Consider the following 27,584-nt stretch of genomic DNA (forward strand, 5'->3'; position numbering starts at 1 on the left):
GCAACGAAAATTTGTAAACAGTGACTTAACATTGCAGCTTTCTTCTTTACGGGGACGAGCCTGGGGCCTACATAAAAAAAAAGTCTTTCACGGTATCCCTCGCATGGAAAGCTAGATCCCTAAAACTTTAGCACTACATCGACTTTCACATATCTTACGAAGGTGACCATCAAAATATCTTATACGAAAATGTTTAAACCTGCCTCCAAATCGCAATAACTATTGTAGTTTCAGAGTGAAACAGGATTCTGCATGTTCTAGTTTGATTTTGCCGCGATTCGATCGCGACATTTTTCGAAAAATCGCGTCGTCCCCTTTCGTTTCCCCACTGCACTCAGGTGCAGCAGGTGGAGTGGCATTTACAGGAGCCGCTTAAAAACCTTCGCTGCCTCGGCTAACAACGCTCTTGGGGCAACACTTGGGCCCTCGAACAAGATTTCAAGCATGCATCTACGAAACGTTCTCAACGCGCAGCCCCCGCGCTTACTGAACAACAGATGCAAAACGCGAAAGTCACTGCAGGGCGGCATTGTTATGCGCTGTTCTCGCCGTTCAGCCCACTTAATGATTTAATGATGTCCCGCCTTTAACCGTGACGATATTGACACTTAAAGAGATCTTCGAGAAATCTTGACAGCACCAGCAAGAGACACGGGCGAGACAGTGACAGTGCCAGCTGTACTCCCCCCCCCCCCCCCCCCCCCCCCCCCCCCCCCCCCGCGCGCACACGCACACACACACACGCGCACACGCACGCACACACACACACACACACGCGCGCACGCACACACACACACACACACACACACACACACACACACACACACACACACACACACACACACACACACACACGCGCGCACGCACGCACACACACGCACACGCACGCACGCACGCACGCAAACACACACGCACGCACGCAAACACACACACACACACACACACACAGACACACACACACACACACACACACAAAAAATTTCGTGTTCAGACAAAGAAAGCCCACGCAACCCCCTTCACCCTCCCTCTCAAGAGTGCAAGTGCTCCCAGGTCTGCTACGACCATGAGAAAAGGAGCGCGAAAACAAAACGACGGACGAAGACAGAACACACAGCACACACAGCACATCCGTCGTTTTGTTTTCGCGCTCCTTTTCTCATGGATGAATACCGACTCGCCCAACATTCCACTCTGGTACGACATACGAATTCCCGTAGCCCTTCAGCTGAGGCTAGTCAGATAATCAGAGCAAAGCTATCATTTGTGCAAGATGCGACCTCTGGAGTTCGAGCTCACGATACACTATGACACACTGGCGGCAACGCCTACATCATCATCCTAGAAAAAAAGGTGAGCAAATCGTTTCTTTTTCGCGCTTTTCCTGCAATCAGCCAATGCAATTTTCAAAGGGGGAAAAAAGCTGAATCAAATTGCGCTAGCAAGAGACCCGGGAAAGCTTGGAAAGATAATATAACGAGTGCAACGTACTACACGATCACAGCACGAAGATCCTCGCAAACGCCTTTGAAAGCAGGCACTCAAGGTGCAGCACCTACAAGAAACGCATTTGCAAACTGCCCGTTTCCAAGGGTAACAAGAAGATGTTTTCGAGCACCGGTGGCAACGCCAACGGCTGTTCAGGGAGAGCGCGAGACAAAGAGCGACGCAGCGGAGACAGAGACGGCCCGGCGGTCGGTAATTACAAACCATCCCTTTCGGTACTCGTGAGGTCGTCGGACGGGGGAAAGGGGGTCGCCTCGCAGAACTCTCTCGATGGTCCCGCTGGCGTGCGCGACACGCCACTCGAGCGACGCAAAATGAGTAATAGCGTCGCTCCGGAGCAGTGCCGCTACGCTGGGGCGTGCGAGGATGACGACCAAAGAAAACGAAAGCGGTATACAGCGGAACCCTTGGTCGGAAGGAAGAGGGAAACGTGTGCGAGGAGGTGGACGCCGCCGCGGCGGACACGCGGCGGAAAAAGGGCACGCCATCGTTGTTTGGACAAGGTTTTCTTCCATGATAAAAAAAAAAACTTAAGCGGGGGTAGAAAGGGGGGGGGGGGGGGGTGAAGGCACACTGGCGGACATTAATAAGTCTGCCTTGTCAACAACACGGCCAGTTTCTCGTTAAGTTGGACGAGTCACACGACGAGGGGCTGATCCGATAAGGGCAACAGAGAGAGAGAGAGAGAGGGGGGGGGGGGGGGGGGAGCGCAAGGGTCTTCTCCGAGCGGACCCTTGTACACGCGGCGGGGGATATTGGAGATGAGAGACTGCTTTGCTCAACGAAAGCGGGTGTCCCGTTCACGTGCTGCGCAAGATTATTAAGCGCAGTTATGCCACACACGGCGCTGCTTTCCCCTTTTAACCGGTGAAGCAATCACGAGTTGGACGCATATGAATACTGTGTTTGCTGTAAAGCGCGTCCCTTGATTGCGCGCGGCTCGGAGCAATTATCTAACGGCTCTGCTAAAAAGGACGCCGCGTTACTGTACCTTCCTACGGATCGTGATTAAAACCAGTCAGTCCGAGTCATATAGAGCAGGTCAAATATTGCGTTAATTAGCTGCAGCCCTGGGCGGTAGCTAGAATGCCGACTACCCGCGCGCACCGGTTAAACAACCTTGTTAAACACCTTGTTAAACTTGCACCTTGTTAAACAACGCGACTCTAGCATCGACTACAGAAGAAGCGGAACACAATTCCGGCTGATCAACGAACCAGTAACTAAAGCAGTCCCGCGCTAACTAAGCGAGGTCAAGCGACCGCACAGGGAGGACACGGGCCACTTCGATAAATCGAGACGAGAGCACCGCCAAGAAAAGGATGAGGTAGAAGACAGAGGTGGGAGGTGCCACACCTTGTACAAAACTCCATGTCCGCGATGCGTGAGATGTCGGCGGCCCCGCCCTGGCTACACACACGCGCGTGTCGCCGGCGGTCGGGGAAATTAGGACTGAGATAAGGAGCGAGCCCGGAGCCAGACCGGCCGCCTCCGAGGTTATTACCCGTCGGCCGTTGCTAATTCGGGCCGAAACGGGGTTGACAGCGTCGGGCTGTGGCCGAGCGTCGGTCACTTCGTTATCGGCCACAATCAAGTGAGCGACGCGGCAGCGCAGATATTGGCAGCGCGAAGAATACGGTCGGCCCATAAAAAAAAAAGAAAACATCGCCGTATAGGTGTCAATGCGAGCTAGGGAGCGGGAAAAAAAAAACGTGGACCAAATATCGATGGTGCCCGGCCCCAACTAAACGAAGACGCAGCCCTGCCAACGAAAGGGCCTTCGCTTCAGAGACCACAGCCAGCCGGGCTGGACGCGTGGGTCTCGTCATTCGTCACGTGCTCTCGGACACATTCTTTTTCGCAGCAAGGACCGATGTACCGTACGCGCTTCCAAGAAGTAGCGCTTAGCAGAAAGCTGTTGTCCCATCACCGTGAGAGAGGCACGTCGAGGCATACAAACGAGCTACAAGCGAAGAGCGTCCAGTGGGCACGGGGTCCAGCAGGACAGCTAATTTGCTGTCACGTGACTACGCCAACTCACTCACCGTCGAAGGGGGTGCGGCGCGCTGTCCCCGGGTGGAGCGCAAGAGTGGACAGGGTGACCGGCGGACGCATCGACATCACCGCTGCGGAGGGACAGACTCCCCAGCACGTGTAACGGGCTTGACACGATAGACACGTTCCGCCCTGTTCCTCTATAAGTTCATCGCCATAAACCATCGTTAGCGCGGCCAGTCAGACCATTCCTCCCTACGTTCATCATAAGAAGACAAAAAAAACAACAACTGGCGGCCTTCCGTCTTTCGGACAGGTTCGCAAAATCAAGAGCACGGAGAAAAAAAACAAAGAAAACAAGAACCCATTCGCACCTTGCGGGGAGCCCTTCCGCCGCTATTTTCCGCGGAGCCATATAGACGGGGAACAAGCGCGCATTAATTACGGGAGCGGTCGATGTAGCCCCATTCTGTGTCGTCTCTACAGCTGGGACACGTCACGGCAGGAACTGGCGGCACATGTGTACTGCGACACACGCCGCCTTCTTTCCCGCGAAACCGGAGCCCGTATGGCGGGAAAGGGGAGGTAGATTCGGGGAGGGGGGGCAGCAAGCTGCTGCACGCAGAAAGCGAGCGGTGTGGTGTACGCGCAGGCACGTCTAGACGTCCATCCATACAAAGCGCACAGAAGGCCGCTCACGTCGCCCCCGCTCCGCCCCACCCCACGTCTTCACCCTCACGTCGTCGTCACCCCTCCTCGAGTTCGGGCCATGGAGGGCACAACCGCTCGCTGTTTGCGTGGTTCAATTATGCACCACGTTCACGCAAGGTCACAGAGCACAGCCCGGTTCCCATCATTTTGTTTCGTTCTGATTTACTTTGATTTGCGAAGACCGGACGCATCCCGGTACCACCCGTGGAGACGCTATAGCAAGGCCGCTTATGAGCGTGCCTGCAGGGCCTCGCCGTTCAAACAGCTGTAAATTATACACCCACGTCCCCTCGTCTCAGCTACAACGCCGGAACACCACTCGGGCGATAAAGTGTTACACTCCTGACATTTCACAGCACGCGGAGTGCTGTTCTGCTGCTTCTTTCGACGCGTTCCTCACCCGGCCGCCCCGTCTGGCTGCCCCACCCTCTTCGGGCTCACACCGCCTCGATCCCGACTCTTGTTTGTTTGTTTGTTTGTTAGCTTGTTTGTTTGATCGCCGGCTTAGTTTAACCCGAAACAGATTAGACGCCCGCGAAACAAAGCACTCATTAGCACGCGACCACCGCAAGGACACGTACGTCTGCGCGAACGTGATAACGACGCGGTTGCTTTAATATGCGCTGCCCCGGACACGCCCGTCCGAGCCGAGAACGCGCCGTCATCGCGTACGAAGGGCCGGCGTTGCGAAAAAAGAGTTTACACGCGAGTCCCGCACCGTAATGAGAACACGCGAGAAACGCTCTCTCCCGCCCTCATTGTCGCTTCACGTTCTCTGCCCCACATTCTCTCTCCCTCTCTCTTTTCCTTTCTAAAGAAGAAAATGGAGAAAAATCAGAGAAAACGAGGCGCAATGTTTACCCCCAGAACTTAAAAAAGCACTTTGCGGGCAGTGGCTCAGTAGTTAGGGCGCTCGGCTACTGATCCGGAGTTCCCGGATTCGAACCCGACCCGCGGCGGCTGCGTTTTTATGGAGGCAAAACGCTAAGGCGCCCGTGTGCTGTGCGATGTCAGTGCACGTTAAAGATCCCCAGGTGGTCGAAATTATTCCGGAGCCCTCCACTATGGCACCTCTCACTTCCTTTCTTCTTTCACTCCCTCCTTTATCCCTTCCCTTACGGCGCGGTTCAGGTGTCCAACGATATATGAGGCAGATACTGCGCCATTTCCTTTCCCCAAAAACCAATTATTATTATTATTATTATTATTATTATTATTATTATTATTATTATTATTATTATTATTATTATTATTATTATTTGCGGTGATCTAAATCTCATACCCAGAACGGTTTGCACGTGTCATTATTGCACCTCTTCATCCGAAAACTGCTAGTACCTGGAGTTCTCTCCTCCTAGGGGTTCTGAGTTTCTGCCACTTGGACTGGAAACTCAACACAAGAAACACGGTCTCAGCGACATATGCCACCAGTGATTGAAGTTTCGCGCAACCGCTGACCGCTTTGCTCGCTCAATAACGAAGAAACACTGGTCATGTCTCGTGCGTAAGCAAATCTGCCTAGGTACGTGTCTAGCGTCGAGAGCATGCCTTCCTCCAAATTTATAGAGCGCTCGATTAGTCCTCAGCCAGAGAACCGGAAAACGCGATCCGCGTCGAACTCCTAATAATTCAGCACACAAAACAGGAGGACAAGTGACACGTGTAAGTGTGTAGCACGACTAAGGATTCCTCCTCATTGTATACACGCAATTAGACTCGTCACATGTCGTGCAATCCGCAGTCATAAGCACTAACGGAAATGGCGAGTGCAGGGTTTAAGATTACCCTCACCGCGCATGACGAGCTGGTCGCGCATGGATAAAAGGTGGCCGTCTCTGCATCCCTAGGAGACAAGGATGTTCTCGCGCGGAACACAGGACGGCGGTCCTCAATGCCTATTCCTATCTCGTATGCCTCGAAATAACGCGCGGATATGCAGCACAAATTTAAAGAAGGGGCGATGGAAAGTGTCAGTCTGCTGGTCGACTGTTGTCCAAAGTTTGGTCTGCGCACTGAAGCGCTTTTCTCCCGCTCGTTGTAGCTACAGTCGGGTACAAGTCAACCGAAAAGCGGCTTTGTCCCGTCAGAGGACCCCCTTCCAGCCAAAGGCGTCGGCCGATTCTCATTGCCCTGCTGGCGTGACAATGCAGGAAAGTGGCGTGACAACGCAGGAAGAGGATATCCCTGACAATGCCAGGATAGGCCTATCCCCTTTCACCTGCCACTCCCTGTACTGTCACGCTAGCAGGTTCATGAGAATCAGCCAACGCCACTGGCTGGAAGGGGGTCATTTGACAGGGAAAAGGCCCGCTTTTTTTTTTACCCGACTTGTATCCGGCTATAGCTTGTTCTGTGAAGAATTCCATCTTCTCCTGCTCCCTAGGTAACGTGGACACAGATGTGCAGGTAATTGTTGTTACAAGTAACGTTGTTACAAGTAAGTTTCGTTGTACAATTGTGAGTTTTTTTGTTTGTTTTTTTTTTTGCCTTGCACACCTATCTCTACCCCTCCATCACCCAGCATTATTTTGTTACCAAGGACCGCTGATAAACCGTGTCATCCGCAAAGGCTACGCGTTGTGTGGAAGCGGCCAATTTCATTCCTACTGCGACAATAAATCTCAGCGCCCTACACTTGACATGTCGCGTAAAACGCCAGGCGGGTTGTTAACTGCCCCAGGACAACAGCTGCGGGCTAACGAGCGTCAGGCTAACTCAGTGCGACGTCGCCTCCCGACAAGCCGAATGTGTGAAGCCTAAACCGCTACGACAAGCTACACTCCCAATCGGCGTCGCCGACAAAAGAAGCCGTGAAACGCATAGCGAAACAGCGGCCGGTTTTTGAAAAGCAACGAGCTTCGGCGCACGCCCTTCAGATTTGAAAAAAAAAACAAAAAGAGAGGAAAACTACGAATGCAAAACAGCGACATCTAAAAACATGAGCGCAAAAAAATCGCAAGAGAGAGAGAAGTAGCGAAGCAGAACGGAGCGGCGGCGCGCTAACCTGTCGGACAAAGGGCGCTAACGCGCGAAGAAAAAAAGGCCGCTAATTGCGGCCACATCGGCGAACAGGGAAGAGGGGGGGGGGGGGGGGGGGGGTGAGCGGACACGAAAGAGCACGTAAGCACGCCACAGTTTGGGTTTTAAAAAAAAATGTGCGCGCGCGCACCGCGATTTAATTACGCCGCCACGCACTCTCATCAAAGGGCGTGAGTAGGGCCGCGAAGAGGCACGTCACGAAGGCGCCGATATATTCACTGGGCGTGCGTCTTCTTAGCTCGAACGTTCTTCGTTCGGCGAAATCCTGGGCAGGCGCGCGGGGGTCGCCCAGTAACCCGAAACGGAGCACGGCCGACGCTTCGTTTACCGCCAAGGTGCGGAGGCGCTTCGGGTGAAGGACAATTAACGAGAACGAGACCGCGAGTCGGGACAGAAAGATCTGAAAAAAAAAATGAAAAGAGGGGGGGGGGGGGGGGCGGTATACATCGGCACGAAGGACGGGACGCCTGGAGAGCGGCCGCAATCTGCTTAATAGCGCCGATAACGCGTGTCAGATTTCGCCCCGCGCGGTTTAAAGTGTCATCAAGGGCGCGCCACCTATCAGCCTAATGCATAAAAGCGGCATTGCAAAGTCTTGCACTCGGAGGATCCGGCCGACCCGTCGCACGTGCATACATGTATACATATATGTGGGACCCAATGGGAGAGATGATATGCGCCGATATCGCCGAAATTCGGGGGGAAAAAAAGGGAAGAAAAACCCGCCGCATTCGCCCCGATTTGGTAAAATGTGCACGCGCCAAGGAAAAGGGGGGCAAAGGGGGTGCACAGGTGACGATCGCTACACTGTGTCGACACGTGCAACTAATCGATGTCTTCCCATCATTGCCAACGACGATGCAAACAGAGTATAACAAAGCAAGTAGCCACGAAAACACTCTTTATTTATGCACATGTATCGACATTTCAGTACTACCCCTCCGACAGCAGGCGAAGGTAACGGCGGAAGAAAACGACGGACAATAAGCCGGTAATCAATGTTTACTAACCACAGCGCACCCCGGGGGAAAATATCGGGGAATAGTGGGCTGTCACGGGCTGGGAAATTTTATTTTTCAATCTTTTTTCCTCCGCCACCATAATTTTTGTCACCAAAGACAACGGAAGGAGTATAAGAAAAAAATTAATGCCCAGAAATCCACCCGCGTACGTCCGGACAGCCTGGCGTTGGGTGTCTGGCGTGAATGCGTTTGAATACGGCAAACGCTGCTGCTTTAACAGAGCCCGGTTCGCACAGCGTCCCACCGTCCTCAGCCCAGACTTGTGAAGACCCGAATTATCTCCGGCGGAACTGAGTCACTCTGCTTCCACTGAGCCGACGGACATCTCCTTTCATATATATAAAAAAAAAACAAATTCTCGTCTCGCGCCATTTTAACGACTGACAGATTGAAATGGCCATTCATGACAGTATCGAATGCCGGCGCTGCCTGAGACAGTGCGACGCGCGAAGCCCTGCGTTTATCGACCAGTATTCGCGAAAGCCATCTCAAGGAAACTTTTCGCAATTTCTGGTTAGCAAGCAAGACACTTTGTACACGTCCTGTGGAAATGTCGGCGCTGCAAACGCCCTCTGTTTTACAGTCAGTTGCAGGTCCCCTTGCAGGTCCCTTGCAAAATTACTTCGCCAGACCGATTGGGTCCGGCGAGAGAAGCATTTTTTCTAGTCCCCCGCAAAGCTCGACATTGTGCCCCCCTCCCCCCCTCTCACTCCCCGGTCGCCCCGTTTTCACGGACATGACGTCCCCAGTGCATGCATCCTGAAGTGGCGATGAATTTTAATTACTGCCACGCCAAATATGCAGAGCAGACGCCGTTATTGAAGCAAACGCTCGTTATCACGCGTTTACTATACGAAGAGTTAGCATAACCTGACAGGTTCAGGTAGTTCCTAAAAACCGCATGGTGATGTCATTCGGTTAGCCAAAACTCATTGCGGGTAGCCGCACCGTTTAATATACCGCCACCAAATGTCAACCAATTTCATTCTTGATAGAGAAATAGTGGGCGACTTCAGAATCTGAACGCACCTAGCAACAGGGAAGAGGGGGAGTACCATTTTCCGAGATGACGTGATAAACGAGAAGCGAAACTCTCGCGGCACGCGGCGCACGCTCCTGTTTGACGCAAGCCTTTATTTAGAGAGGCCTCGCTGAGAGCCAATTAAAGGTATACCCGACGGTCCATCTCCGTAGGCGGCCCTACTAACTGTAAACACGCGGGCAACGAAAACATCCAGGCCGATTTCCATCCGCCTGTAAACAACGCGGAGCTGCTGAGGAAGGGGGCGGGGGGGGGGGGGGGGGAGACAGAATCCGAAACATCTGTGGTCTAGATATTATGGGCAACCCATCCTGACAAAAAATGAGGATGACAAGCCAACGAGAGAGCGGAAAACCAAACAGCGTGAAGCAGTTTCGGCCCCGAGGAAATGAAGGCAGTGAAAAAAAACAGTAAAAGGCGGCCCCGCGAGCGGAAAGGCCGGAGACCGCGCCGGACGGCCGGGTCCTCCGGCATAACGGGAGAGCCACTCCGGGAGATCGCGCGTAGCTCACAGCGACGAGGAAGACAGGCAGGTCGATTTCGGTCAAGTCACTCCGAGAGGCGTAAGGGGGGGAGGGGCGTCCAGAGAAGCAGGGAGGAGGAAGACAGTCGGAGAAGCCCGTCCGCTTAGGCGAGACGTGACAGGCAGAGGAGAAGGCTCCTCGGCCTCCGGGGCGAACTGCGGAGGAGATGGCCGACCACCACTGCTGCGCAGGAAGACGGCAGATGGAAAAAGTGGGGGGACTTCAGGCTGGGCGCCGCGAACGGCAGCAGCGCAATCAGAGCAGCTGGCTTCGGTTCTGCTCAAAGGGTACGCCAGTCACGCGCCCCTTCGAATCACATCGCGGAGGAAACGGACGGAGAGACAGCGCCGGTGGGCGACGCACGGTGACACGTGTCTCTCCCTCTCTGTATGTCTCCTCTCGGCAAGCGACGAAGGCAGCCCTTCCCCACAACTCTACCCCGGAGGGGGGTATCATCCCGCGGGCACGGGTTTCACGCCGCGTAGCAACAGCTGGCTGTAGGAAAAACAAGAGACACACAAGGCGAGAGGAGGAAACACGACCTGCTCGACAAAAGACAGGGCGCGACTGCTGCGGGAGCCGTAAACGACACCAGTTGCACACAAGGCGGGTAAATGTGCGCGCGACATAATACCAATTACGGGAGCCAAGGAGGAAGTATACAGGGATAAGAAATGTGCTCGAATGTAACGCCTAGTTTTGCCCTCGCATATCAAGGCAGCGAAGACTTCAATTTCTAATGCGCAACGTTACAGAAGAGCCTGAAAGCGGAAGCGTGGTCCGTATTATTCTGACCGCGACTGTACGAACGACTCCACGATCCTCCCTTGCGCCGAAGTGCTTTAGTTAAACCGCTGTGCTTTGAGTTTGCAAATCATACCACGAGACGCTTCAGGCACCGGAGTGACAGTTGCATTTGGTACGTCTTGACAAGAAGCAAATATAGAGTAAGCCTTGTTTCTTGACTCATCTTCTTTCTTGAGGTCATCTTATGAAGTCAATTGAATCGCAAAATTTATTTGCTCGCATCGCTCTCGAATCAGAAGTCAATCCTTCAATGCGCAGCATGGTCCCACCCTCTCGATTTTGAATAATTTGTCGTACACGTAAACAGCGGGAGTGCATCGACTGCCTGTTGACGCTCATAGTCCCGGAAATGCACCAGGATGCAGACAAGCTGCCATTTATGCTGTTAAATTGACTGGTTCTGCAGGTACGTTGGCGGGAAAAAAAATTGCATGTCGTGGTGCCGCTGTCGTCCATATTGCCCCTGAGTTAAAGTTATGGCTTCATATCGGGCCACAGAAAGTGGTTTTCCATAGAACTTACAAACAAGTTTGTTAGATGTCATTTAATTGGGACTTGTCAGTGTGGCGACGGGACAGTATTATGCAGCAGTCTAGAGGAAACTACTCGCCCAAGCACTCGCAGTGCGTCTGTGGGAAGGTGCAATACAGCATGTAATGAATATGGGACTCTCCCGTTGGCCCTGCAGCGCGTCTGTTTGAGCGACCGTACGCAGTGCTGGAAGATGCGTACCAGTCCTATTAAGTGGACTCATCGAAAGGCAGAGCCGATGTGCGCACGCACATCGCATCTCGTCCGCGTGCGCCGCTTCGCTGGAGTGCTAGCTATTGCTAGCCACGTGTTTTTCTTGGTTTGTAGACACGCTACGCCGCAAACGCGAGGCCAGAGCATGGCCAATACAAGAAGGAGCAATTGCTCATGAGTTAACACAAGTAATTTTGCTAGTAATTAATTACTGTTCCGTGAAATTACTGCGCCAGAATAATTCATTGCATTACAAAATTACCTGCCCACAAAATTATTGAATTACATTACAAATTACGAAAAAGAAATTTAATTACTGCAATTTCATACAGTCATTTAATTACTGCCATGTCTGCCTCAGATATAACGAACTTTCACGCGTCGACCTCGGATATAAGGAATCTTAGCATAGCACCTCAGATATAACAAATTTTCGTGTTAACCTCGGCAGCGACGGCAGCATCCAGCGAACATCTCTTGATCTGCTATTTCAACTGTGCAGATACGACTGGCATTTCCCGGATTGTCAAGCGCTGCCCGGTGAAGGATCCATCGGACATTGCGGACTTGCCTGGCTTTTTCTACCGCTCGAACTACACAGTTCTCCCGAGAGCTGTGTGACGCCCAGGCCCCTGCCGCGTACACCGTCACCGCCGTGATCACCGGAGCAATCACCGCCGCACGCCCCTACTGCGCTTGCGCGCCTGACGGATAAATCAAGAGCACACGGGGAGGCAGTCATTTGGCAGCGACGGCAGCATCCAGCGAACATCTCTTGATCTGCTATTTCAACTGTGCAGGTTAGTTTGTTCCCCCATTTAATGTACGCGTAGTGGTGCTTGTGCTGCTGTCGCTGCCAAAGACTTGTATATTTTGCTGTATTGCCGGGCCTATTGTGGTTTTCTGCTGTAGTGGAAACAATGTCCCATGTCTGCTTCACTTGTGATGAAGCATTCCATGAAAATGAGGGGCGTGTAGCTTGTTCTGAGTGTGTGCACGAATACCATTTTGGAAAATGCGCGGGAATAGCTGAAAAGTCATTCAAAGGAAAATCCGAAGCTGCAAAGAAGACATGGCGATGCCAAAATTGCCGGAGCTCGGTACAAGGTGGTAGCAACACTGATGAAAACAAGACTGACATGGATATAAAAGCTATCCTTGGATCTATTAATCTAAAGCTAGAATGCCTACCTTCCCTCGCCGCTCGAGTAGAAACTATGGAGGAGTCTGTTACGCACATGTCTGCCATTTTTGAGGAACTGAAAAAAACTATTTTCGTGCAGGAAAATGAAATTAAGGTACTTAGAAAGCAGGTACAGGAACTGGAGATGAAGGAGGATGAGAACCAATCTGCTCAGGCTCAGCTTCGGCGGGAAGTGAACGAACTTGAATTCCGAAATAGGCAGCTTAATTTAGAAATCCATGGGGTGCCTCTCGTGCAAGGTGAAAACTTGCATAATGTGCTAAACGGAGTTGCAGACCAGCTGGAAACGCCACATTTGGTCGAGCATGACATTGCCTCGGTACACAGGCTACCCGCACAGAAAGACAAAATTCCCGGAATAATCGCCCGTTTCACAAGGCAGTCGATAAGGGAATCTTGGTTAAGTAAAAAGAGCAAGCTAAATGATAGCCATCCACGCATCTTCATCCAGGAAAACTTGACCCGTCACAACAGAGACCTGCTGCAAGCTACAAAGAACTGGGCCAAAGAAGCTGGTTTTAAATACGTGTGGCATACGCATGGAAAGGTTCTTTTGAGAATGTCTGATGGTGCAAACGCAATTCACATTAGAAGCCGTGATGACCTCGACCGCCTTCTGCCCAAATGATGCGCCCAGCCAGTATCATTCTTGAACAGAGAAGCTAGAGATGGATGAACACGATTTCTATTCACCAGATGACTTGAACAATGTGGCATCTCATTTGGGACGTCATGCGTTAAAATCTGTGCATTTAAACGCCAGATCTGTCCGAAACAAAGCACTTCTGTTAGATGAATTCTTTAGCCAATTTTCTTTCAATTTTTCAGTTGTCATGTTCAGTGAAACATGGAGCAAAAATGAGAGTGATGTTTTTAGAATGGAAGGCTATAATACACATTATCTCAACCGACCTTGTGGTCGCGGTGGTGGTGTTGCAGTTCTAACTTTAGAACAAATGGACTGCGAACTAGTAGACGCTTTCAGTATTGTAACTCCCGATTACGAAGTTTTATCTTTATTTGCGGATAAAGTACTGTATTCGGTTTGTTATCGGCCGCCAAGTGGGCATGTTCCAACATTTCTTGAATTTTATGAAAGCTTTCTTTCGTTTGTTGTGGAAAGCAGGTGCATGTTGGTAGCTGCAGGTGATTACAACATTGATATGGGTATTGATACTCCTGTTTGTACCAATTTTACCAATATTTTGCTGTCAAATGGGTTTAACAATGTTATAAATAATCCAACAAGAATAACAACTAATTGCCAGTCAGTATTGGATGTCTTCATAACAAATTTTGTATTATCGGATGTAAAAGCTGGTGCATTAGCATGTTCTATTAGTGATCATCTTCCGGTGTTTTTTTGCCTAGATGTTGCCAGCATTCTTAAACATCCGCCTGCTGAAAACCTTTACCAGCCAGTAACTGACGCGGCTCTCGATGCATTCAGAAAAGAACTGATTCAAGTAGACTGGCGAAAGGTCCTGACTTTGGTCGATGCTGACAATGCTTATGATGCATTTTTAGATATATTTAAAGGTTTTTACCAAGTTCACTTTCCAGTAAAAAAGCGCCAAAGAAATAGGAAAATTCGGAAACCATGGGTAACATACGAACTCTACCAACAAATGAGAACAAAACACAGACTGTTCAGAAAATTTCTTCGCACGCGTAATCTTAATGACTTGACGATTTTCAAACAATATCGAAACAAACTAACCAAGAAATTGTGCATTGCGCGCAAAGATTACTTCTCATCTTTTGTGGATGTCAAAAATGCACCGAGCGCACTGCTTTGGGACAAACTAAATATGTTACTACGCCGTGGTAATAGCAGGAGCTGCATGTCCAAACTTACTATTAAGGGCAAGAACTTGCAAGGGGCGGAACTGGCTGATGCTTTCAACACTTTTTTCACAAATATGAGTACACCAGGTAGTTCCCACAACGCATGTCAATGTATGAACAGGAGGAATGATAGAACTTTATTTTTACAGCCAGTCAGAGTGCAGGAAGTGATTTCAACAATTAGAAGTTTAAACAACAGCAGCAGTAGGGATATCGATGAAATTCAAATAAAACCCGTCAAATACGTCGCAGATGTAATTGCACCAGTTCTTATGAATATTTTTAATATGTGTTTAACTACGTCTATATTCCCAGTAAAGTTGCAGGTTGCCAAAGTAGTAGTGCTCTTTAAAAAGGGGAATCGAAACGAATTGGGCAATTATCGGCCTGTATCTATATTGCCGATTTTTTCAAAGGTTTTCGAGAAAATAATTCATTGCAGGGTTTTGAATTTCATCGAAACCTCCAATGTATTAACACCTTACCAATTTGGTTTCCGGAAGAATATGTCAACTGAATTAGCCTTGCTTCACCAAAAAGAATATATTTTAACACAATTTGAGAACAAGAAAATCGTGGTTGGCTTATTTGTTGACTTCTCCAAGGCTTTTGACTTGGTCAATCATGAAGTTTTATTGAATAAGTTGGATATTTATGGTGTACGTGGATGTGCGTTACATTTACTACGGTCATATTTGTCCCACCGGCGACAAGTAGTCCAAATTAATAACTCTCGATCACAAGTCCTACCACTGGCTTGTGGTGTCCCACAAGGTAGCATATTGGGGCCTTTGCTCTTTAACCTTTATATAAATGACATTGTTAATATTAACCACGATGCCAAATTTATCATATACGCAGACGATACTAGCATATTTTTCTCTGGTAATAATATCGATCAACTTATCTCTAGTTGCAATGACACAATAGTTCAACTACAACAATGGTCGTCCTATAATTCTATGACAATTAACACAAATAAAACAAAAGCCGTTATCTTTCGGGCAAAGAATAAGCCACTCCTTCCTCATGCCGATATTATTTTTAACTCTCGTCCTGTTGACATTGTTGACCATTTCAAAAGCCTTGGTGTGACATTTACTGCTCACATGTCCTGGGAAACTCATGTGAACTTACTAGTGACAAATTTAGCTCGGATAACTGGAGTAATTGGTCGTCTCAGATACATTCTTTCTACAAAACTTAAACTATTGGTTTATAATTCACTCTTTTATTCACATGTTAACTATTGCCAACTTGTCTGGGGTACAACTACATTCTCTAACCTACAAAAAATTTATGTCATGCAGAAGCGATACCTACGTCATGTGTACAACGCCGGTTATAATGCAACAACTGCAGGTTTTTTTCATAGAGCGCATGTCATTACGGCTCATAAACTATATCTCTACCGTCTGAGTACTAGATTTAAATATGAAGTAAGATATAACATACATAACCTTGGTACTCTGGCATATTTAGAAAAGAATGAACAATATTATGCTACAAGACATGGAGAATGTTGGAAAATCGTTGCACCCCGTTTGAACTCTGGCATGGAACGCCTATGTTATTCTTTACCATCACTGTTAAACCATTATCTGTCTACTAACTTTGATTTATTTACTTGCTCCGCTGCTAAGCTTCGCTCTATGTTTACTGAGGATGAATAACTGATTTTACTTATCCTGGGATTTCATTTTTCGGACCGCTCTGTTTTGCTTCTGTTCTGCACTGATCAAGTGTTTTCATTTTCTTTTGTTTGACTGTATGAATTGATTGCTGTTGACCAAACGCTGCTCATTAAGTGGGGCGACGGACTCGTCAAGCCGCCTATTGACGGCTTTTTTTTCCGTCGTCCTCCATCTGTGTACTGCACATGGTGGAAATAAAGTCTTCTTCTTCTTATAACAATCCCAAGCTGCCACCTCGGATACAACGAACTTTCGCGTCTGGACCTCGAATCTAGCGAACTTAGCTTGTTGAACTCGGATATAACGAACTGTACTGCGTTAACCACGGACATAACCAACGTTTGCTGCTCACGAATTGAAACGAACCACCAAGGACCGCCTGTTCTTTATATTTTTATTTCACACCACAGTAGTCTCTTGCACGTAACCGTGGATACCCCAACACTGCTTCTCGAACGCTTACAGCTGCATAAACGCAATTAATGCAAATAAAACGCCGAGAGGAAGGCGCGCGAAAACGTGTTACGCCTGCAGCTGCAGCACACGTGCCTTCTGCACTTTCTGAATTCAAATGTTGGAGGAAGTCAAAGGTGAATGCATTCAAAACTGTAATACAACTTGTGTCCAAAAGCAGCATTCAGCAAATATAAATAAATAAACGCTTCAGCCCGCAACGTTTGCTCGGTACATATAATCACCTTCTCTCTTTTAGCCGCACTCTCGCAGCAATGAAATTTTGGACAACCAAAACGCAAAACACACGAACGGCAGAATGACCTATATAAAAGCAGCAAAAGCAGAAACTGCCCGAGAAACGCTGACAACACGCTTTTCGACAATTCCCTGTCTCTTTGGGCAGGGCCCTGCGCAGCCCCAATGTCAAGATCCCAATTAGACGCACATACCTTCGCGACTTCAGCGGCCCGAAAGAAGATAAGACCTAAACTGCGAACCTTAATCGGAAACGCCCACTGCACTCCAATTTCCCCCCTTGAATGGGAAGAAATTTACCTCGACCGAAGCGGCGAACCGGCCATACCCAGGGTTATAAAAGCAAGAGCTAAAATCCTCGTCTGCTGTTCCGCGTATTTGCCTACGAGATTGTTTCCCACAATGGAAACTCGCCCACCCCGAACACTTTTGTCTCCTGTCTGCGAACGCTGCTCCCCTCCCACCGTGAAACAGCGTTTGCCGAGATGTAAATGGAAACGCAGCCCCGTACAAACCTCCTAATCAGGGGCAACAATTTTTTGGGGATAACGAGGATAAAAAACAAATGAACAAAGTGCAGTAACCAAGGCTACCAAGCGGTTCCAATCAAGCGCCTCTTTCGTAACCGCACAGGGATTGCAAGACGCTCAGACGGACGTAAAACTAAGCCGAGGGCAGCCGCGACCGTGAAAGAGTGGGATTAGTTGGAGGCTGGAGAAATTCTAAGCGCGGCGCTTTTGATAAGCAAAAAAAAAAAGCAAGTCGTAAGCTCCGCCTCTCATGTCAAGAAATCATTCCCAAATTCCCTCGACAGATAAACAAGGTTTAAAATGCGCGAGAAGAGAGAAAGCAAAAAAATAAGATTAAAAAAAGAACCACGGGGAGAGAAGGTCGATGACGACAGGGTGCGTTTTATGTTCGCTCGCTCCTTGGATGGTGTTTTTTTTCTTCCTGGTAATTTCTCCCCACGGCGTCGTGCTCGCGCGATCTTAAAGAAAAGCTAATCCCGCCTGACTGGCTGGCTCCTCTCTCGGGGTCTTGACGAAATCGCCCTTTCGAAAAGCGTTGAATGTCGAAGTGGTTGTTGCGAAATAACGTTACCGCACGAGAGAGAGCCAGAGAAAAAAGGTTAATAAAAGCCCGCCGAGTTAGAGGAAACACTTAAAGCACCTCTCCAGAGCCAGAGTTCATCCTCCCATCGACGGCCATCGTCCCCCCCCCCCCCCCCCCCCCCCAACCAACGTCAAGCCATGGACTCTCCCGGCAGAATCCGGGGGGATTCGAAATGAACCCGGCCGCGTCGCGAACGCATAAGCTTATTGCCCCGTTTCCCAACAGTCCCCGCGCCTGTTACCACGCGTGCCGCGCGCGAAACGAATAAGGAATACTCATTCCGAAGGTCCCGTTCGCTCCCCAGGCGCCCGTCGCTCAAGGCGCTGGGGAAATGCAAACATCGAGACGCGTATACCTTTTTTACAGTCCCGTTTTCTTGACTCCGATGAGCGGCGCGCGACCAGCGCAATGACTGCTGCGACATCGAGAATGAGAGTGGTTGGGGACGGAAGCAAAAAACCCCAAAGGCCGCGCAAGTACGCGCTCATATCTGCGGCGAAACGCAAAGGGGAAACCGAAAAACAAAGTATGCATGCAACTTGAGATACAGTCCAGAGTCCGTCGCTGAGGCTACGCCCGCAACCTTTACATCTGTTAGCAAAATAATAGCTTAATTTCAGCCACCTCTCCGCCGCGGCAGCACGTCAGCGTTGATTCGTGGCGATTTACTGAAAGCTTACGGAGTTTCTTCGTAACGGAGATGCGCGACGACGTCTGCGCTGATCTAAAATTCTTTACTGGAGACATTTAGCATACCGGAGGCGTACTAGCGGAGACGTGCGCCGGTTTTAAGTACGCCTGTTGCGCATGCGCAGATCCCTTACGTAAAACCGGGATACGTCTCCGCTAGTCCGCCTCCGGTATGCTAAATCTTTTATTATAAGCTTTCAGCACAGCGTAGACGTACTAGCGTAGACTTATACCTGTTTACTGGGCGCCTCCTGCGAATGGGGCCAGGCGCTGCCGGCGTCCATTAAGCTGCTCTACACGTCTACGCTAGAATGCCTCCGATAAGCTAAAAGGCTACATTATTCAGGTGTCCACGCAGAGCCAGACAGTTACAGCGCCTTTCCCGTCTTTATACTCTCGTCCTGCCCCTGTCTTCATCCTCCTCTCTCAAGCATGCCGGTCGGACCTTAAATGACTAACTATGGTTGACACCTGAACGCCGGACTGCAGACAGGAGGAGCTCCTGTGCCGACCATAAGTTAGCGGCATAAGACAGCGAGCAAGGACAGCAGAAGGAATACATGCACAAGCAAGTTTATATCAGCAGCACACATAGAAAGAAAGACTGTATACAAAAGGCGAAACAACGCCGAAATCAGATAATAATAATAATAATAATAATAATAATAATAATAATAATAATAATAATAATAATAATAATAATAATTGTTTTTTGGGGGAAAGGAAATGGCACAGTATCTGTCTCATATATCGTTGGACACCTGAACCGCGCCGTAAGGGAAGGAATAAAGGAGGGAGTGAAAGAAGAAAGGAAGAAAGAGGTGCCATAGTGGAGGGCTCCGGAATAATTTCGACCACCTGGGGATCTTTGACGTGCACTGACATCGCACAGCACACGGGCGCCTTAGCGTTTTTCCTCCATAAAAACGCAGCCGCCGCGGTCGGGTTCGAACCCGGGATGATGATAATCGCCGACAATAAATTGAGGCGCCAGGGTCAGCGCCTAAGACTCCAAGATGCTCCAGAACAAGGACCACCAACGAGCTGTCAACACCCACGCACAAAACGAAACGAAGCGTGTCAGGCGGCCGCAGAAAGCACAACGCGAGTATATGGCTGCCTGCGATCAGCTACCCCTCGCCATTATCAACCACGCGCTAGCACATCTGCACGCGCGCGCGCGCCGCGGTGTAGACGCTGGTTGGCGTCGATTATACCCGCAGTACCGCTCGCAATAAATGGCTTCGACCCGAGGGCCACAGGCGCTGGGCGCACGCGAGCAGAGTAACCGGGGAGCCAGTGTGAGGTAAAGCAGGAAAGAAACGCTCGAGAACAAAAGCGCGGGAACGAACCGCTTTCACGCATCAATCGCGGATACAAAACACGCACGCAGCCACGAGAAAGAGAGTGCGCCTCATTTCCGGAAGACAGATATCGGCGGAGAGAAAAATGCTGCGACATGAAACACTTACTATAGGGGGAAGCAGACAAGAAAGAAGAAAGAACGGCAGACTTACGCTTAAGCCCGAACCTTGGAAAGGGAAGTATAGGCGGGACGGGGAGGATGTATAGAAGGGTTACGAGAGAGGAAGGCGAAGACATCCGATAGAGAGATAGAGAGAAAGAGAAAACGGCCTTCGAGACACCCCCTTCGGCGAACAAAGAACTTCGGCAGTGGCTGCTGCTATAACCCAGACTGAAGGCAACGACGCCGGTAGCAATAATGAAAAACAAAAGAAAAAACAACGCAGGAAACCGGAAATAACGGGAAAACAAAGGCGAGGAAAGCATGAAGACACAGGAATGAGAGGAGGGGGTTCCCACGCGGCTTGTTCTCACACCCGCCGCAGCTTCCTCACAAATCGCGTCCTCCTCTTCCTCCTCACTTCCTTCCTCCTTTTCTTCCCGTAGCGCGGCGAGCTGGAATGAATACGGATAACCTGACACAACAAGCAGAGAGAGCCCCGGGGCAGATTTATCGCTCGGCGCACCTGTTCCTGGGAAAACTCCGCTCCCCCCACTTCCTCCCCTGAGAAGCAAGCGTGTACGAAAAAGAGGCGAGGAACGCGCGGACTCCGCCGACGCCTCCACCGACGGCTCCACAGACGCCGCTGCCGCAACGACTCAATGAGGGCTTTACCGCACTGCACCGGAGCACTCCGCAGCAGGCACAGCCAGATTCCTGACGCCGAGCAAGCCAGCACCAGTTGCGAGCGAAAGAGGAGAGGGCGCGAGAAGTACGCACGCACGTACCGACGCACGTGTACAGCGAAGTCCCCTTGGCCAGCGCGCGCGGAAACGCATATGCTATTAAATATACCGGGAAGCAAGCCGACACCTTGTGAAGCTATCTATTACTCGGCTATTTATAACTGTACGACGTGTTTCAGGGAAGACTAAGTAATTCTCAAAAATAGGCTATTTGAAGTAAAAATATGGCTTTTACAGCATAATGTTACCAGTGTTAGCGGACATCGGAAAGCCGGTGAACTGTCCTAAAGGGCCACAGAAAGGGGTGTTTGAGCTTGGCTTTAAAATGCTTGCACTATGTAGAGTACAGGCCACCGAGTGTCCATGCCGCGTACGAGACCTCAAAAGCGAGCGGGAAATTTACAATACATTTTTAAAAATACCCGCTTTCGCACCTCGCGGCGACGCGCGGTGCCGGGCGTTCGCACGAAAACCTGGCAGACGACGTCACATCTTGCAAATGACGTCTGCAGCCGGGGGTTATCATTGGTTCACAGCGCCAAATTCTTTCAGACGTCACGCGCTACCGCGGCCGTGCCCACTCTGCACGCGCCGCAGCCGGAGGAGGTAGGGAAGGGGCCGAGTGAGTGGGGCCGGCGGAGGAGCGCCGCCGTTTTGGCGTGCGAGAGGAGAGGGAAAGGCGCGAAGACGCAGAAGTTCAAATTTCGTCTGTATATAACTCAACTTCCACAAAACGCATTAAAATAATTCTTGCTGGGGGATAATTGTGAACCGTCGTCTCTTAACATCCTAGACATAGCGCACCGTTATTGAGACCCCCTTTCTGGGTTCCTTTAAGCAGTAAGCTAGTTAACTAATTTCTGATAATTAACCTTTTAGCTATCACAGCTAGGCAACTGGTTTCAATTAGAGACATGTAGGCGGTCGTTAGTAATAGCGATATCAGTTTTTAGAATTTCGAGAACGCGATTATCCTCGGCGCTGTGGCTCGACAAAATTTGGCTACATATCGTGCCAAAATATATGCGCTTTCGAAAACCATGCAGGCAAAGCAAACTTTCCAGTGGACGTGACTAGTCAAAAAAAGCCAAAATTTGTCGAGCCACAGCGCCACGAGTAATCGCGTTTTCGAAATTATAAAAATTGACATGGCTATTAATAACGACCGCCTACAAATCTCTAATTGCAACTAGGCGCCTAATAGTTAGAAAGTTAATTATTAAATATTAGTTAACCAGCTCACTACTTAAGACAACTCACCGGCTTTCCGGTGTCCGCCAACACTAGTAATAATATGCTGAAAAAGCCGTGTTTTTACCTCAAAAAACCTACTTTTGAGTCTTGCCTGAAATACCTGGTATGTTACTCGGCGAATGGTCCCTTTTCATGATTGTTAAGCGGGCTTCTAATGAATGTCGCATCCTCGACTATTATGGAAAAGCAAACTGTTAAGCGGGAAGATACACCCGGATGATTCGTAAGAACAAGGCGCAACACCGACCAGGCGTATGACGAGACGGCGATCCCAAGTGTTTCGTCACGCGTCTTGTCTGCGCTGCGCACAATCCTAATTAATCATGCAATACCAGCTGGATCGGCAACATATACGAGCACGTCAATGAAATACAGTCATGTGTCAACGCACTTTCGGCATTTCACTGACAGCATTATTAGGACAAAGTGCAACGCGGGGAAACCGAGTCAACAAATTACGAAAAACAGTCGGACCTCGCCAGACAAATAGGCTCAGGGTAAAAAAAAACAGCGTTCGCGCGAGAATTGCAGGACGAGACTGCTTACCGGCTCAGCATGTTACAGATTAGCCAGAGTTACAAAGAAGGCAAAAAAGCCACGGCAACTGTCACTCTCTGAGCAGACACCTGGATCATGCAGTAAAGGAAAGGATGAATAATAATAATAATAATAATTGGTTTTTGGGGAAAGGAAATGGCGCAGTATCTGTCTCATATATCGTTGGACACCTGAACCGCGCCGTAAGGAAAGGGATAAAGGAGGGAGTGAAAGAAGAAAGGAAGAGAGAGGTGCCGTAGTGGAGGCCTCCGGAATAATTTCGACCACCTGGGGATCTTTAACGTGCACTGACATCGCACAGCACACGGGCGCCTTAGCGTTTTTCCTCCATAAAAACGCAGCCGCCGCGGTCGGGTTCGAACCCGGGAACCCCGGATCAGTAGTCGAGCGCCCTAACCACTGAGCCACTGCGGCGGGTGGGAAAGGATGAAAATGGGGAAAAGGGGCGAGAAACCGAAAGAGGAGCAGGCCCAAACAGCAAACAGGCCACCGGGGCTTGGCTTCTGGGTCGCGCCGTTCGGTTCACTTTTCGTCGCGAGAGCGCCATGCACACTCCTTTTCATTCTTCAATAGCTTAGGACTTCCATCATTCTAAAAACTGCGCAGTTTAGCGCATATCGGTTACCTCATTCTCCGCGTTAGATGCTTTACCACCCCCCCCCCCCCCCGCTTTTTTTTTACCGCGCCTAGGAAGTTATTAATGTACGATTGCCCCCCTTCCCACTCTGCTCCCTGCCTCTCCCTTAACGTAATCCCACCTCCCACTAATTTCTTTCCACAATTCGCTGCGTTTTCCTCACCTTGATTTCGGGACTTTTTACAAGTTTCAGTCCAACGCCCAAGTGCTGGCAAGTTAGAACTATTACATATGTTATAACATTACGCTATTGCCTCCAGCAGCATCCCCAAACTTGCCGTCGCCCTGCGACGCTTACTACGGAGGAGGAAAACACCGCCCCGCTGTGGCAAGCGTATATAGGCTGTTGCATATGCGGGCCGGAGAAAACGCGGCGTTATCCGCGCGCGCCATCTTCAAAGCAAGCCGCTTGTACGGCCTTTCGAGCCCAGTGTACCGGCGGCTAACTTTGGTTCGCCCGAGGAGGCGGCTCAGTCTCTGCCTCATTCAGCGGAGTAGTAACTCACGCGCGCAGCAACCTGTCAAGCACACACCTGCGGCAGCACCCACGTTTTGCTGCTTTTATTTAAAAGCAAAAAACTCTCGAAAGCCTCCTATATACTCGCGCGCGGGAATGAAATACGGCCCACTCGGGACGGGGCAGCAGGGCGGAGGCCGATTTTCGAGTTATTAAATTACCCGCCGAAGACAGTAAATTATTCCGCCAACTCCGCGCGCACCTTCTCGCCAATGAAGCAGCGGCCGTATACGTAACTGAGAGCCGGCCGCATACTCGCGTTAATGGAAACAGAAAATGCATGGTATTAGGCGAGCGCCCAAGAGTTGAGCCGAAGTTTGCGAGACCGCGGCGCCTTGTATCTCAACTTCTTCGGGATATCGCGAGCAATCCTATAAAGTGAACACCAGCCATCTGCACGCGTTGAAGCCGAGGCACGCAGCAGAGATTACCTGCACGCGTGGTTTTCCCCGAGACGGGAAGCGTCAACCATTATTAGCGGCACTGCTTCCTTTAAACAAAACGTAACCGAGTTATTTGGTTCGCAAGTTTCGCGGTCCGCCGAAGCAATTTCAATTAGTTTTGTTTTTCTTTTTTGCAAAGAACACCCTAACTATTCGGTAAGACACTGCGTATCGCCACGGGCTGCTGGTTCTTTGTTGGCCCAAGTTCAAACTCCACGAGTTTGAACTACGAGTTTGAACTTGGCGCGGTAATGGGGAACTTGCGCTGAAGTTTGCGGTGCTGATTGTGGCGCCATAACACACTGCCTAGCGAGAAGAGCAAGCAGTTTTGGGTACTATTAGTACTTTTCGGCGCCTCCTTCAGGCGCTTATTGGCGTGAGCCTCCGCGCTCTGTCGAAGGCGCTCGTGCCGTGCGTCAGCTATCTGGGCTATTCCGAGAGAAGCTAGGCAATGAATGCTGTCAGCCAAACGCGGGTATCTAATCGCGCAGAATGTGTTATCGCGTTTGCAGCGGCCCAAGCGGCTGACAAAAGCAGTTTTGAGTCACCGAATGGAACAATTGCAGTGCCACCTTGGTAGCGCAGGCTCCCCATAGGCAGGACTGAAAGTCCGACTCAAGCTCTCGTATGAAAGAGCACGAGCCTTAAGGTAACAAAACGGCACCTGATATAGCTTTCGAAAAGTGGGACTGCTGCGCAGTACCCTTGGCAAGGCGAGAGCAACGCGGGGGTTGCCTGCAAATCCCCCCAATGAGATCTTACTGCGAAGGGCAGTCAGCCACTAATGCTCAAGATAGCCAAATCTGCAAAATAAACAAAATCGAACTAATACGTACCGGACAGACCCTCTGCTGGGTTCGCGACAAGACGAGTAGTGGTTCACAGCAGATGCGAAAAAGGACCCGTACAAGGCTAGTAGCAACGGTCCGACAACCACCACCTGGTAGCGCCTAGCCAATCCTTTCAATCACAGACTGTTCAGAGATGGCGCCATAATGACACGAAGGAAGCAGTGCCGAAGGGCAACGTATACTGTTTCCGGCATGCAGCAGGCACACATCCGCGCTCAAGGAACGATGCGGCGAATCCGCGCTCCCGAAGATTTGATTCCCAGAATTGCGATCCGGCGCCTCCTCCTCCGCAAATTCTCCTTCCTGAGGCGATGTGTGTTTTACAACGCAACAATGAACGGCAATAAAGCCTCGCTACCGAACGTAGTTCCGATTCGCGCCCGTTGGTAATAAATCTTAAGAGACACGGTTTTTTTCCTTTCCGCGTACTTCTTACACCTGCGGCACGCGCCACGAAAGCCGCATAAAGACCTGAGCGTATCGATAAAATACCGTAAATTCCGCTACACAGCCCACAGGCTATACATGTTTAAAAGTACAAATTTAAGTTTTGCGGGACTATATACGTGCGGTCTACACAGCATTTTTCTTTTTTTTTCGTTTCTTCCATTATCGCACAAAACAGTGAGAAATAATCAATGCGATTCTATGTATCGCGGGAGCGACAAGCTACTAAGGAAAAACTTTTTCGGACAAAACAAAGCGCTGCGGACTACACACCGAAGGCGGACTGCATAGCGGAATTTACGGTATTCTTGAGTACGTGGGCGATAACGGAGCCTCTGGGACACAACGCCGAGGCCAAGCATTATCAGCTGACTTACGAGCGCGCGCGGTAATGCGCGACCGACATGGCGAAAATACCTTCCTGTTTTCTTCGCCAACAACGACTGTATCAGGACTGCTCAGACGGGCACCGATTAAGCACAACGAAGCCGACAACCAGAAGTGAGCACTGCGCAAAGGCTACAGGTGACCAGAGTACTGAAGGGCAGGAAGATCCACGTAGAAGAGAAAAAAAAAATGTGGAACTAAATGTGGCAATAACAGTTTCGGACATCGCCTGCGGTAGAGGGGAGTGCTACATAGGCCTGGTGCTGGCCCCAGGCACGGAAACGCGTGATGCAACCTCGCAGTGGCTAATCAATGGAGCGGGTAGCGCAACGGAGGTTCACGAACCCCACAAAACCAACGGCGCACGCGTCTCTTAACCACACAAGAGTACCCGTGGTCTTCTTCGTCCACTTGGCCCCCTCCCTATCTGTCCATCCTTTCGACGACAATAAGAGGGCCCGGCCAGCAGAGCGACCCAGCGAGCTGCGAGGGGGGAGGGGGAGGGGAGACCGCACTATGCGCAACAAGGGAGCACCTCTTTTTACCTGGCGCCAAGCGAGGCATACATCGGTCGAAGGACGGCACCTGGCCGACTAAAACAGAAAGCAAAGAATCCGAGCCCCAGATCCTCCGGGCGCGCAGAGAGCCCTTTGATCCGCTCCGGCACGCCGCGGGACCACTTTGAAAAGACAATAGGCCGCGTCGTCCTCTTTTGCGAAGTGCCGAGCGCGCCTCTTTCTCATCTCTTAGGTTCTCTCCCCTTCCCTCCTCTCCCTCTCTTCTCCCCTCTCCCTCTCTTTCTGTTGGGCTGCTTCTTCCGCAGTGCATCGCTGCCACAACCACCGCCGGCAGCAGCTCCGCTTCATTGTGCACAAGCGGAGACGATGGAGCAGCGCATCCCGCTTCACCGCCGGTATACGACCACGGCACGAAGAGCCGGAGGTCCGCCTCGTTTTGTCCGCAGCTCGGACGCAATTTGTCTTCGCCCCGCACGAACGCGACGGCAGCCGCTGCCAGGAGAGCCGACCAGCTTCCGACAACAAGAACGCGAAAGCAGCGCGCGATGCGCGAACACGCACGCACACGAGAAGACAGAAGCAAAGGATCCCGGAAACGTGGCGAATTAACTGACGTCAGTGGCGGGTCCCCCATGTGGCTGCCTAGCGCGCGCATTCTACGTTGGTTCGCCGCTGACGCGGCCGCGCGGTCGATCGCGCAGTGCAGACAGGGGAGGGGGGCACAAACGCCTCGCCGCCGACGCTGGAAGGATGCGAGCGCGCTACGTAGCGCGCTGCGATTGCCGGCGTAATGATACGCCTCGCTTCCGTCTTATTTTTTCCCGCCTCGCATGACCGCGCGCGTAAGCACGTGGCGCCTTGATTAACTCCTTCCTCGGAGTAAGAGTGATCGCGCTGCGCTTCCCAGCGAGGCCCGAGAAGGCGCTTTATAAGCAAAGATGGCCGGCTTCTAGCAGAACGAACTTTATTATCATTTTTTAACCAAATGAGAAGAAAAATTTCTGTCTGGAACGTTTCCCCACTACTTGACTGAAAAGGAATCAAACTTCCACACGAGAGTTGTACATAGCGTCCAAGCGCTGGGGGAAAATGGAAACAGGGCAAGCGAAACCGG

General features: G+C 50.5%; 1 long non-coding RNA gene across 1 annotated transcript in view; it reads right to left on the reverse strand.

Annotated features, from left to right (window-relative positions):
• Nucleotides 1-27,584, reverse strand: part of LOC144124913 (uncharacterized) — a 198,477-nt gene that overhangs the window by 61,130 nt on the left and 109,763 nt on the right. The window lies entirely within an intron of this gene.

Source organism: Amblyomma americanum, chromosome 3 (assembly GCF_052857255.1).
Source record: "Amblyomma americanum isolate KBUSLIRL-KWMA chromosome 3, ASM5285725v1, whole genome shotgun sequence".
In the NCBI taxonomy this organism is placed as follows: Eukaryota; Metazoa; Arthropoda; class Arachnida; order Ixodida; family Ixodidae; genus Amblyomma; species Amblyomma americanum.